Genomic DNA, 11,001 nt, shown 5'->3' on the forward strand with positions numbered 1-11,001 from the left:
ATAAATTTTTTGTGAAAGTTCTTTACAGGTTTGGACATGCTTACCTCAACCCTCCTGGCACTCCCTCACTCTCAGAGGGTTGCTCACCCCTATGTCCTTTGGTTTCCCTCCTGAAGGCATTTCTAGAGCTGGGTAGCTTGGTTACATTACTCTCTTTTTAAAACCTTAATGTTACTAGTTTATTCAGTTATGCCCAAGGGCATTCAAGTCAGGTATTTTGGATAGTTGGTCCCAAATTCAACTGTATATTAGAACCATAGCAGTAAGAGGAGGAGAAGAAGTTGGCTTAGAAATATACAGTCCAGGACTCAATGACTTTACTAATACATTCCACAAAAAATTTAAAGGAGAATTAACACCAATTCTTCTCCTCAAAGTCTTCCCAAAAATTGAAGATGAAGAAACACTTCCTAACTCATGCTATGAGAACAGCAGTTTCCTGATACCCTGATTCAAAAGCCAGAAAAAGACTATACTAGAAAACCAAAGACCAAGGTCTGTTATGACTATAGGTTCAAAAATCCTCAACAAAATACTAGCAAATTGAATTCAGAACTATATTAAAAGGATCATATATCATGACCAAATTCAACTTATTCCTAGCTTGCAAGGATGGTTCAACATGTGAAAACCAATCAATGTAATACACCACATTAATAGAATGAAGGGGGAATAAACCACATGTTCACCTCAACTGCTGCAGAAAAAGCATTTGACAAAGTTCCACACTCAATAAACTAGGGATAAAAGAAAATTTCGTCAACATGATAAAGGCCATGTATGAAGAATCCATAGCTAACATCATCCTCAATGATGAAAGACTGACAGCTTTTCTCCTAAGATCAGGAGCAAAACAAGGATACCCACTTTTATTCAATACTAGAGGCCCGGTGCACGAAAATTCGTGCACTTTGGGTGGGAGGGTCCCTCAGCTTTGCCTGTGCCCTCTGGCAGCTCGGGGTGGGGGGGATGTCCACCAGCTGGCTTAGGCCCGCTCCCTGGGGATCAGGCCTAAGCTGGCAGTCAGACATCTCTCTGGCAGCCTGGGAGCCCTTGGGCTGCGGAGGAGGTGGGAGAGGCTCCCACCACTGCTTCTGTGATTGAAAACCCAGAGCCCTCAGAGGCTGAGAAACCGGCTTCTTATTATTGCCTTTGCCATCTCTGCTGCCGCCACAGTTGCTGACAAGAAACCTGGTCTCAGGCTTTAGTGGAGAACTCTTCTGGTGGGAAGGAGAAGACAGCTCTTACTTAGTGGTTTGCCTTTGGGGCGTCAGCGGCGTGGGTGAGGCGCCCTCCCTCCCCTAGAACCAGAGGTTGCTTTACATAAATCCACCCTTGTTTGAAATCCATCAAATCTTGTTAAGTCCAACACAACATCACGTAGCACTTATAAGAATAGAAGGACTTACGGTGTTAGAATTACCTAAATGGTGGGGGATGAGTTCTGAAGTTGAAGGTGGAAAATGAACAGTGAACTGCAGCACCACTCCAATCGCTGCAACTGTTCACCAGTTCTACCTCTCTGACTCCAAAGCATGCTGCCTGGTATCCAAGTGAAATGCTGGATCCACACAGGGTGCTGTTGGCATCAGACAGGGTAACAAGAATTTTTTCTCTATGTGAGCCCCAGACTCCCCCTAAGGTCATCACACTGTCAGAAGCAGAAGAGGAAGGTCTAATACTCAAATAAAGGCAGGACGTGTGCCACATCTCTAGGAGAGTCAGCAGTTGCATTTGACTTTGGACCATTGGCAGCATTCCCCCAAATTAAATTCAGATAAAAAGGCAAAGATCAAGTAGTGGCATACCCAGTGCACATCTGATATGAGAATGGGGAGACTTTCCTTACATACGTCAGTGTGTTACACAGCCCTGGGAATACGAGGAAGCTGTTAGGTCTATTGCTCATGCATCCTGCAGCTAAAGATAACTACGGTGACAATGTTTGTGCTGTACTCTGCTTACCCGATGTCCCCAATGTCTTCGTGATCGCTACTGAATCAGGAAGCTGTGTCCCTGTGTTGTGCTGGAAGGGGAAGAAGCAGATAATCAAACATCAGAAAGGTCCTGGGATTGCAGGGCCGACCTCATCCCTCCTGTGTTCTTATATGAGTGTGTAGAGCTGGAGCTTGCCCTGAAACTGGCATCTGTAGAGGGTGATCCCTTTGATTCTGACTTTTCTTGTCCGATTAATCTTCATAGAGATCCCAAGGGTCCCTCAAGCTATCACGGGACTCAGGAATCTGGTGAACATAGTGTTGGGCTAATTGGATTTAGAAATCTCTTACATTTCTTGAATCAGATGAAGATAAGGATAGTTTATAGCAGCGGTTCTCAACCTTCCTAATGCCTCGACCCTTTAATACAGTTCCTCATGTTGTGGTGACCCCCAACCATAAAATTATTTTTGTTGCTGCTTCATAACTGTAATTTTGCTACTGTTATGAATCGTAATGTAAATATCTGATATGCAGGATGTATTTTCATTGTTACAAATTGAACATAATTAAAGCAGAGTGATTAATCACAAAAACAATATGTAATTATATATGTGTTTTCCGATGGTCTTAGGCGACCCCTGTGAAAGGGTTGTTCAACCCTCAAAGGGGTTGAGACCCACAGGTTGAGAACCACTGGTTTATAGGAAGTTACTCCCAAATAGAAATGCTTTGTGGAGCACACCGTTTGTACGAAGCCAGTGCCGTGCAGGCAGTCAGCTCTGATTCGAGGATTCTGGGGCCCGTGACAATCTGCATCACCAGTACCTACAAATGCCTCCCAAGGCCTTTATTAAGCACAGTCCACCCAGCATCTCCTCCCCTGCTTTGTACTCAAGATGTTGCAGTGATAGAGCCTCCCCTCTGAATTCTGGCTGAACCCTCGGATTCCTTTGAAAAGCATTTTCGAAGCACTTTGTAAGATAGTGCTGCAAATCCAGCATTTTTGAAATCATTTGATAAGGAATGTCTTCATCTCATCAGCAGAGCCACCCAGGTGTTCAGGGAACAGTACATTCTTAAACGGGACCTGGCGAAGAAGGAGGTCCAGCTGAAGGTCAAATTATTATGTGACCAAAAAAAGAAACAACAAGATCTCTGTTATTGTTGAGAAGAAAGGAAAGTCTATGGCAGTGGCTCTCAACCTGTGGGTCACGGCCCCTTTGGGGGTTGAACAACCCTTTCACAGGGGTCGCCTAAGACCATCGGAAAACACATATATAATTACACTAGTAGCCCAGTGCACAAAAATTTGTGCACTTGGGGAGGCGGTCCCTCAGTTATTAAACATTTATCGGCACAACACTGACCACATTGGTGGTGGTCAGAATGTGTTATATTATGCAGATGAAAATCTATTTAAACAGATTTGATGTAGATATTTTCAAAGATGGAAGAATTGTCCCTGTCAACTATTTTAGTTGATTCATATCTTCACTAATTGTCATCATTGCAAAGTTTTCAGTCCCCATATGGATTGCTGGATATAATAGGTCATGCGCTGTCCCTGTCCTTTGTAGCCTTTGTTACCTTAAGGACTCTAGTTTTCCATTTATATGTTTAAGTACCAACCTTACCAGCTTAAAAATGTAAGCTTTTAACACTGCTCTCTCTGTTCCGTATCCTTTCGATAAAAAGTGGAGTTGGGTTGCAGCACAGGAGAGAAATTCAGAAGGGGAATATTGAAGTAATGACTGCAGTAGGAGAAGAGGGAACCTATTTCCCTGGCCACAGGCGCTGACACCCTGGACCACAGGGCTGGCAGCTTCTCCTGGTGGCTGCAGCCTGGGACCTCGGGCAGGTGGCTTGTCCATCTCCTGGGCTGCAGCCAGCCTCAGGCGCTGGCGCCTGGACCAAAGGTGGGCTGCTTCTTCTTCTGGCAACTTCTTCTTCTGTGTTTCCAGGGAGGGCAGTCAGTTATATGTATATGTGTGTGCATGCAGACATAGGTGTGTACATGTGTGTATGTGGAAATCTGCTGGGCAAGTCAAAACCATAGAAGAGTTGCCCCCTATCTCTTGAATCTTCCAGAGATATCCCCCACTTTTTTATTCTATCACTACTGGAGAGTCAGTATTTGCAGCCAGCCAGCCAGTGACTCTCTCAGTGTCTATTTCTGACTTCTTCTTTCCATCTGTCTTCCAACCCCTAATCATATTTCCACCTGGATGCATCATTTTTACTCCCAATATGCTGTATAGAGAAGGATTCAGGATGCTGTCTTCCCATGAATAGTACTCAGTAACAAACCAATTGCATTTTAGTTGGGCAATGCTCCTACCCACCCTTCAAATCCCTTCCACCATGCATTTCTGTTTCCCTTTTTGTTTGTTGGATTGTTCTGCTGCTCCTTCTCCTCACCCCACCACCCTTGGATCATAATGTAAAATTCTTTTACCATGTCAAGAAATTATTAAAAATACAGGTACTTCTCTGAACACCGGCCGAGGGGGGCGGGGGGGCGGCAGGGTTCTCTGATCTGGCTTCTCCGCCTGGCTTCTCCGCCTGGCTTCTCCGATCACCGGCTGGGGGGCGGGCAAAAACGGCCCCGGTTCTCCGATCACAGCTCTTGCCTGCCACCTGGGTTTCCGATCACCATCAGCAGCAGGCGGCTTCTTCCGTCCTTCCCCTTTTGCCTCCCAGCATTGTGCCTACGTATGCAAATTAACTGCCATCTTTGTTGGTGGTTAATTTGCATATTGCCCTGATTAGCCAATGGGAAGCGTAGCGAAGGTAGGTCAATTACCATGTTTGTCTATTATTAGATAGGATATTGTTTTTGTGATTAATCACTATGCTTTAATTATGTTCAATTTGTAACAATGAAATTGGGGGTCACCACAACATGAGGAACTGTATTAAAGGATCACAGCATTAGGACGTTTGAGAACCACTGGTCTATGGGAAATGCCTGAGAGCTTTGCTGACAAATATGAGGAAGTCAAGGAAAAACAAGGAGATAGGAACAGGATGAATAAAGTATGTCATAGTTTTCATTATCAGCTCCCAGTTCTCTGCTAGCGAGAGACACATGAATAACGAATTACAGCTGATGCCTGATCAATTTTGACATTTGGGCAATGCCATCAAACAGGTTATTATGGAAAAAGATTATCAGCAGCAAAAGATGGAAAAGGTACCGAGTCCTCAAAAACCCACCATTACTCTCAGTGCCCACCAGCGAAGGTGCATTCAGTCCATCCTGAAAGTGAAGGGTGAGCCCATAGGAGAAATGCTGAAACAAATTAATGATGTCTGAAATCGTGTAAATTTCTGACACCACCAACAGCACAGTCACACCTGAAGTTAACACAAGTGAAGGTTTAAATTCATATTGTAAAACAAACAGCATTTTCTAATTTATAGAGGCATTTGGATTAAAAAAAAAAAGAATTAATAACAGGGACTGAAATAGAAACTTATGCACCAATGTTCATAGTGGCATTATTCACAATAGCCCAAAAGGTAGAAATAACTCAACTCCCCGCCAAAATGTGGTAATTACATACAATGGCATATTATTTAGCTATAAAAAGGAATAAGATTCTAATTCATGCTATGACATAGATAATCCTTGAAACATCATGCTAAGTGAAATAAACCAAACACAAAGGGACACATATTTTATGAAAGTAAAGTAGAGGTTACCAGGAGTTTGGGGGAGGAGGAGATGGGAACTTATTATTTAACAGGTACAGACTTTCTGTTTCGGATAAGGATAGTGGTGATGATGGCATAAAACAGTGAATATACTTAATGGCATGGAATTGCAGACTTAAAAATGGTTAGTTAAAATGGTAAATTCTATATGATGTATATTTCACCACAGTAAAACAGAATTTTAAAAAAATATACACATATTCTAGTCTTTCTCAAAGACCCCTGGACCTACATATACTGACTATACCTGTGCAGCTGTGCCCGCCGCAGGTTTTAAAAATATGAATCCTTCCCTTTTCCTGACTGCCCTTTGCTGTGGAATAGCTTCAGCTGCTCCAAAACTTGATGGAAGTTTAGATGCACGAAGGAACCGGTGGAAGGCAACACACAGGAAACTCTATGGCTTGAATGAAGGAGGATGGAGGAGGACAACGTGGGAGAAGAATATGAAAATGATTGAGCTGCACAACCAGGAATACAACCTAGGGAAACAGAGCTTCACCATGGCAACAGATGCCTTTGGTGACATGATCAGTGAAGAATTCAGGCAAGTGGTGAATGGCCTTCAAAATCAGAAGCACATGAAAAGAAAAGTGTTCCGGAACCTCTCTGCTGAATTCCCCCAACTGTGAATTGGAGAGAGGAAGGCTGTGTAGTTCCTGTGAAGGACCAGGGTCACTGTAGTTCTTATTGAGCTGTTCCAAAAACTGGCAAACTTATTTCACTGAGTGATCAGAACCTTGTAGCCTGCTCTCAGTGTCGGGCAATGAGGGCTGCAATGGTGGCCTAATGGATAATGCCTGCCAGTAGGTTGAGTCCAACGGGGAGGGCTGGACTCAGAGGAATCCCATTCATATCATGCAAAGGTTGGACCTTGCAAATACAAGCCCGAGGATTCTGTGGCCAATGACACTGGCTTCGTGGACATCCGTGTGCAGGAGAGGTCCCTTGCGAAGGCAGTGGCAACTGCGGAGCCCATCTCTGTTGCAGATGCATGACAGCTTCCGGTGCCTCGAAGAAGGCATTGGTGATGATCCAGACTGCAGCAGTGAAGACCTAGGTCACAGCGTTCTGGTGGTTGACTGTGGCTTTGAAGGAGCAGAATCAAATAGCAGTAAATATCGGATTGTCAAGCACAGCTGGAGCGCAGCTTGGGGCAAGAATGGCCATGTAAAGATTCCCAAGGACCAGAACAAGCCGGGGAATCGCAGCCACCCGGCTGTGTGAGAGGATGGTGATAAGGAAAGACTTGATTGAGAGCAGGATACCCAGAGGAGGAATTTTATCTTCAAACTGACCACATTTTACTGCAGCGGATCTTGAAGATCCAAGTTGTGACTTGAATTCTGTGACATTTTACACTGGTAAAATGTTATCACTTCTTTAATTACTGCCGGAAACAGTTTTGTATGATTGATTTGCCTAATAACTGAAATTTTATGTCTTATAAGTACATACAAAGTTTTACCTTAAAAAAAAACTGAGTTCTATATGCAACCCCCCTCCCCCCCCAAAAAACACATATATCCCAGTCTTGATGAGGCTCACTGATTAATACAGTAAATATGGGTTGGGAACCTGGAATATGTATTTGTTTAAAATATATTTTTATTGATTTCAGAGAGGAAGGGAGAGGGAGAAACATCACTGATGAGAGAGAATCATTGATTGGCTGCCTCCAGCATGCCCCTCACTGGGGATCAAGACTGCAACCTGGGCGTGTGCCCTTGACTGGAATTGAATCCGGGACTCTTCAGTCCACAGGCCGATGCTCGATCCACTAAGCCAAACCAGCTTGGGCTGGACTATCTATCTTTTAATGCCTTCCTGTCTTTCTCAGGCATAGCTAGGTTTGAAAACTTATGGTTTAATCTCTGCCAGGTCTTTCCAAGGTAACTGGTGCGAGCCTGTGAGGAAATGTTGACCAATCTATGTGAAATATGTGTGTATTGTTCGTAGACATAAGTGTACTAATGTTAAATCTAAAGTGCTGCTTTAAAAATCAGAGATTGTCATGACCACATTGTTTCGGTGTTAAGATGCCCAGTCATTGAAGTGATGATGACAATCGTTCGGGTTGCTTTTTAAATGTCTGTACTTGGCAAAATAGAAATGAGCCATCCTACATTTTTGGAATGTTCATGGTTCGTGAAATTCCAAAGTCTGGGAAACTGTGCTCCAGACACCAACCATGTGAAAATAGTAATGACAGAGAGACTGCTCCTGCTATTTATTTCACTTGCACACTAAGAAGTGGAAAGGACCCCATACATCTTTCTCTAGTTCAGAGGACCCTGGAGCAAGAAATGGCACCTTGACAGCATGAGGATGCGGTTCTCCGGGGCCTGTTGCAATCTTCTTCCTCAGCAGGCAGCAGGGGCAGCCGGGAGGGGACAGGTGGCGGTGGCGCCAGGAGAGGAGAGAACAGTATAACTTCCCGGAGAACAAGTGTTGTCTGGGAGGGTGCCTTGAAGGCCCTCCTCGCCTTGCCGAGTTGAGTTTGGGGGCTGAGGTGGGGCAGGGGCTGAAGTACAGCCATTTCTGGGGGATGCATTCCGGAGGGGGGGGCGGAGAGCCAGTGTGTGGGAGCCCCACCCCCCACCCCCCCCCACCCCCCCCGCCCCGAGGAGGATTAGTTAATTGCTGAAAAGTGCTCCCGCAGCACAAAGATCTGGAGACACTGCCTGTGCCTTGGCTCAGGCCTGCGTGGGAGCTGCATTTCTGAGTCGCTGGGCTCTGCTAGGAGGCTGTGCAACCAGAAACGGCTCCTCCCTCTAGTGGGGCAGTCCTTTCAGAATTCCTATACAGTGCAGTCTATTTTGAGAGAGAAGCTAAGTTTATTTTGTAAGATATTTGGGTAAAGGAGCCACACTGGATTTCAGTTCTGTTTTAATTTTTTTGTGAGTTTTTAAAGTTCACACTCAGTCATTTATACATAAACAAGATTATGCAATATGTTCTATTCTGTGATCTCTCTCTCTCTCTCTCTCTCTCTCTCTCTCTCTCTCTCTCTCTCCTTTAACAGTGTTCCCTGGAGCTCTTTCTATGTAGGTACATATAGGCTTCCCTTATTTTCTTTTTTGAATTGATTTTTATGAGAGGGAGGGAGGGAGACAGAGAAGGAGAGAGAGAGAGAGAGAGAGAGAGAGAGAGAGAGAGAGAGAGAGAGAGAGAGACATTGGTCTGCTGCCTCCAGAACCCGCCCCGACCAGGGATGGAACCCACAACCTGGGTATGTGCTCAGACTGGGAATCAAACTCACCACCCTCTGGTATACAGGATGACGCTCCAACCAACTGAGCCACATCGGCCAGGGCCTCCTCCATTTTCTTTAACAGCCACATTCCTTCCCATAGCTGTATAGGATGCATAGGCTGTTTGCCATTTTTTACTGTTACAAACAATATTAGAGTAAACATTCTTGTACACAAATGTGTACACTTATGTGTAAGTGTTTCTGAAGGTTGTATTCCTAGAAATGGAATTTCTGAACCAAAAGACATGCACATTTCAATTTTTTGGTAAAAAATAGCAAGGCTCTCTCCTAAAATTCTGTTCTAATTTATTTTTTTAAAATATGTTTTTATTGATTTTTTTTTTTTTTTTTTTTTTTTTTTTTTTTTTTTTAGAGAGAGAGAAAGAGAGAGGGATAGAGAGATAGAAACATCAATGACGATCAGCTGCCTCCTGCATATCCCCCTACTGATGTGCCCTGACCTGGAATCGAACCGGTGGCCTCTTGGTTCCTGGGCCAATGCTCAACTGCTGAGTTACACCAGCCAGGTGATTCTGTTCTAATCTAGATAGCCACCATCATACTCATCAACACTGGACATGGCATCAGGTTTTTTTAATTGCCAGCATCATGTGCAGGAAAAGGGGTGTCATTTTAAATTTCAACTCTCTGACTTACCAGTTAGGTTGTACATCTTTTCATATGCCTACCCACCATTTGGAGTTAAGGTACACAAGTTGTAAGTGTACTGCCTAATGAATGAACAACGTGAATTCTTCTTTAAGCACCACCCAGGTCAAGAAGTAGATTATCAGACCTTCTCTTACCTCCCCCAAAGTAACTCTATCCTGCCATCTAACCCCTATAGATTAGTTGTGTTTGTTTTTTAACTTTATATCAATGGAATCACACACATCCACTCCTTTGCATCTGGCTTCCTTCATTCAACATTATGTTTATGAGTCATCCATGCTCTTGCCTGTAGCTGTAATATATTCATTTCCATTGCTTATTATATTTCATTATGTGAATATACCACAATTTATCCATTGATGAACATTTAGGTAGTTTCCAACTTAAAGCTATTAGCAAATAATGTTGCTATGAACATTCTTATCCTGACTTTTAGTATATACTAGTATGTGCATACATTTCTGTTGGGTATATATCTAAAAATAAAATTTGGGGGTATGAGCAATGCTCTATCAACCTGACCTATTATATTTGTGAATTTCCTACAAATATTCCTTGCACATTAAATATTGGGTGGTTTGTATGTTATTATTTATTTGTATGTGCTCTATTTATTCTGGATGTTAATTCTGTGTCACATCTGTTGTAAATATTTCTCCTAGTCTTTATTTGTATTGCCTTTTATTTCACAAAGTTTAAAAATTTTATGCAATCAATTCTGTAAATCTTTTTCTTTATGGTTTCTGGGATTTATATCGTGCTTAGAAAATCCTTTCTTATCCCAAGGTTATAAATATTCTCTTATGTTTCTTTCTAATACTATTTTATTTTCACACTACAGGCCCAGTGCATGAAATTCATGCACTTGGGGGGCGGGGCTGTCCCTCAGCCCAGCCTGCACCCTCTCTAATCTGGGACCCCTCAGAGGATGTCCGACTGCCGACTGTTGGCAGTCTGACATCCCTCTCACAATCCAGGACTGCTGGCTCCCAACTGCTCGCCTGCCTGCCAGCCTGATCACCGCTAACTGCTTCTGCCTACCAGCCTGATCACCCCCTAACCACTCCCCTGCCAACCTGATTGACACCTAACTGCTCCCCTGCCTGCTCGGTCCTCGCCCCCAACTTACCTCCCCTGCCGGCCCAGTCACCCCGAACTTCCCTCCCCTGCTGGCCCAGTTGCCCCTAACTGCCCTCCCCTGCTGACTTGATCGCCCACAACTGCCCTCCCCTGCCAGCCATCTTGTGGCTGTGGGCACCGCCATCTTTGAGGGCAGGGCAGTCAATTAGCATATTACTTCCTTATTGGCTGTGGGTGCTGCCATCTTGAGGGCGGGGGCATTTAATTAGCATATTCCCTCCTTATTGGCTGTGGGCACCGCCATCTTTGCAATGGTGTGAGGGTCAATTAGCATAG

General features: G+C 44.1%; 2 pseudogenes; both read left to right on the forward strand.

The window, feature by feature from the left end:
- The first annotated feature begins 764 nt into the window (after positions 1–764).
- LOC118677890 lies at positions 765–5,274 on the forward strand (annotated as a pseudogene).
- Positions 5,275–5,938: 664 nt separating this feature from the next.
- LOC118654677 lies at positions 5,939–6,884 on the forward strand (annotated as a pseudogene).
- Positions 6,885–11,001: the final 4,117 nt, after the last annotated feature.

This window comes from Myotis myotis, unplaced genomic scaffold (genome assembly GCF_014108235.1).
Source record: "Myotis myotis isolate mMyoMyo1 unplaced genomic scaffold, mMyoMyo1.p scaffold_m19_p_1, whole genome shotgun sequence".
NCBI classification, from domain to species: domain Eukaryota; kingdom Metazoa; phylum Chordata; class Mammalia; order Chiroptera; family Vespertilionidae; genus Myotis; species Myotis myotis.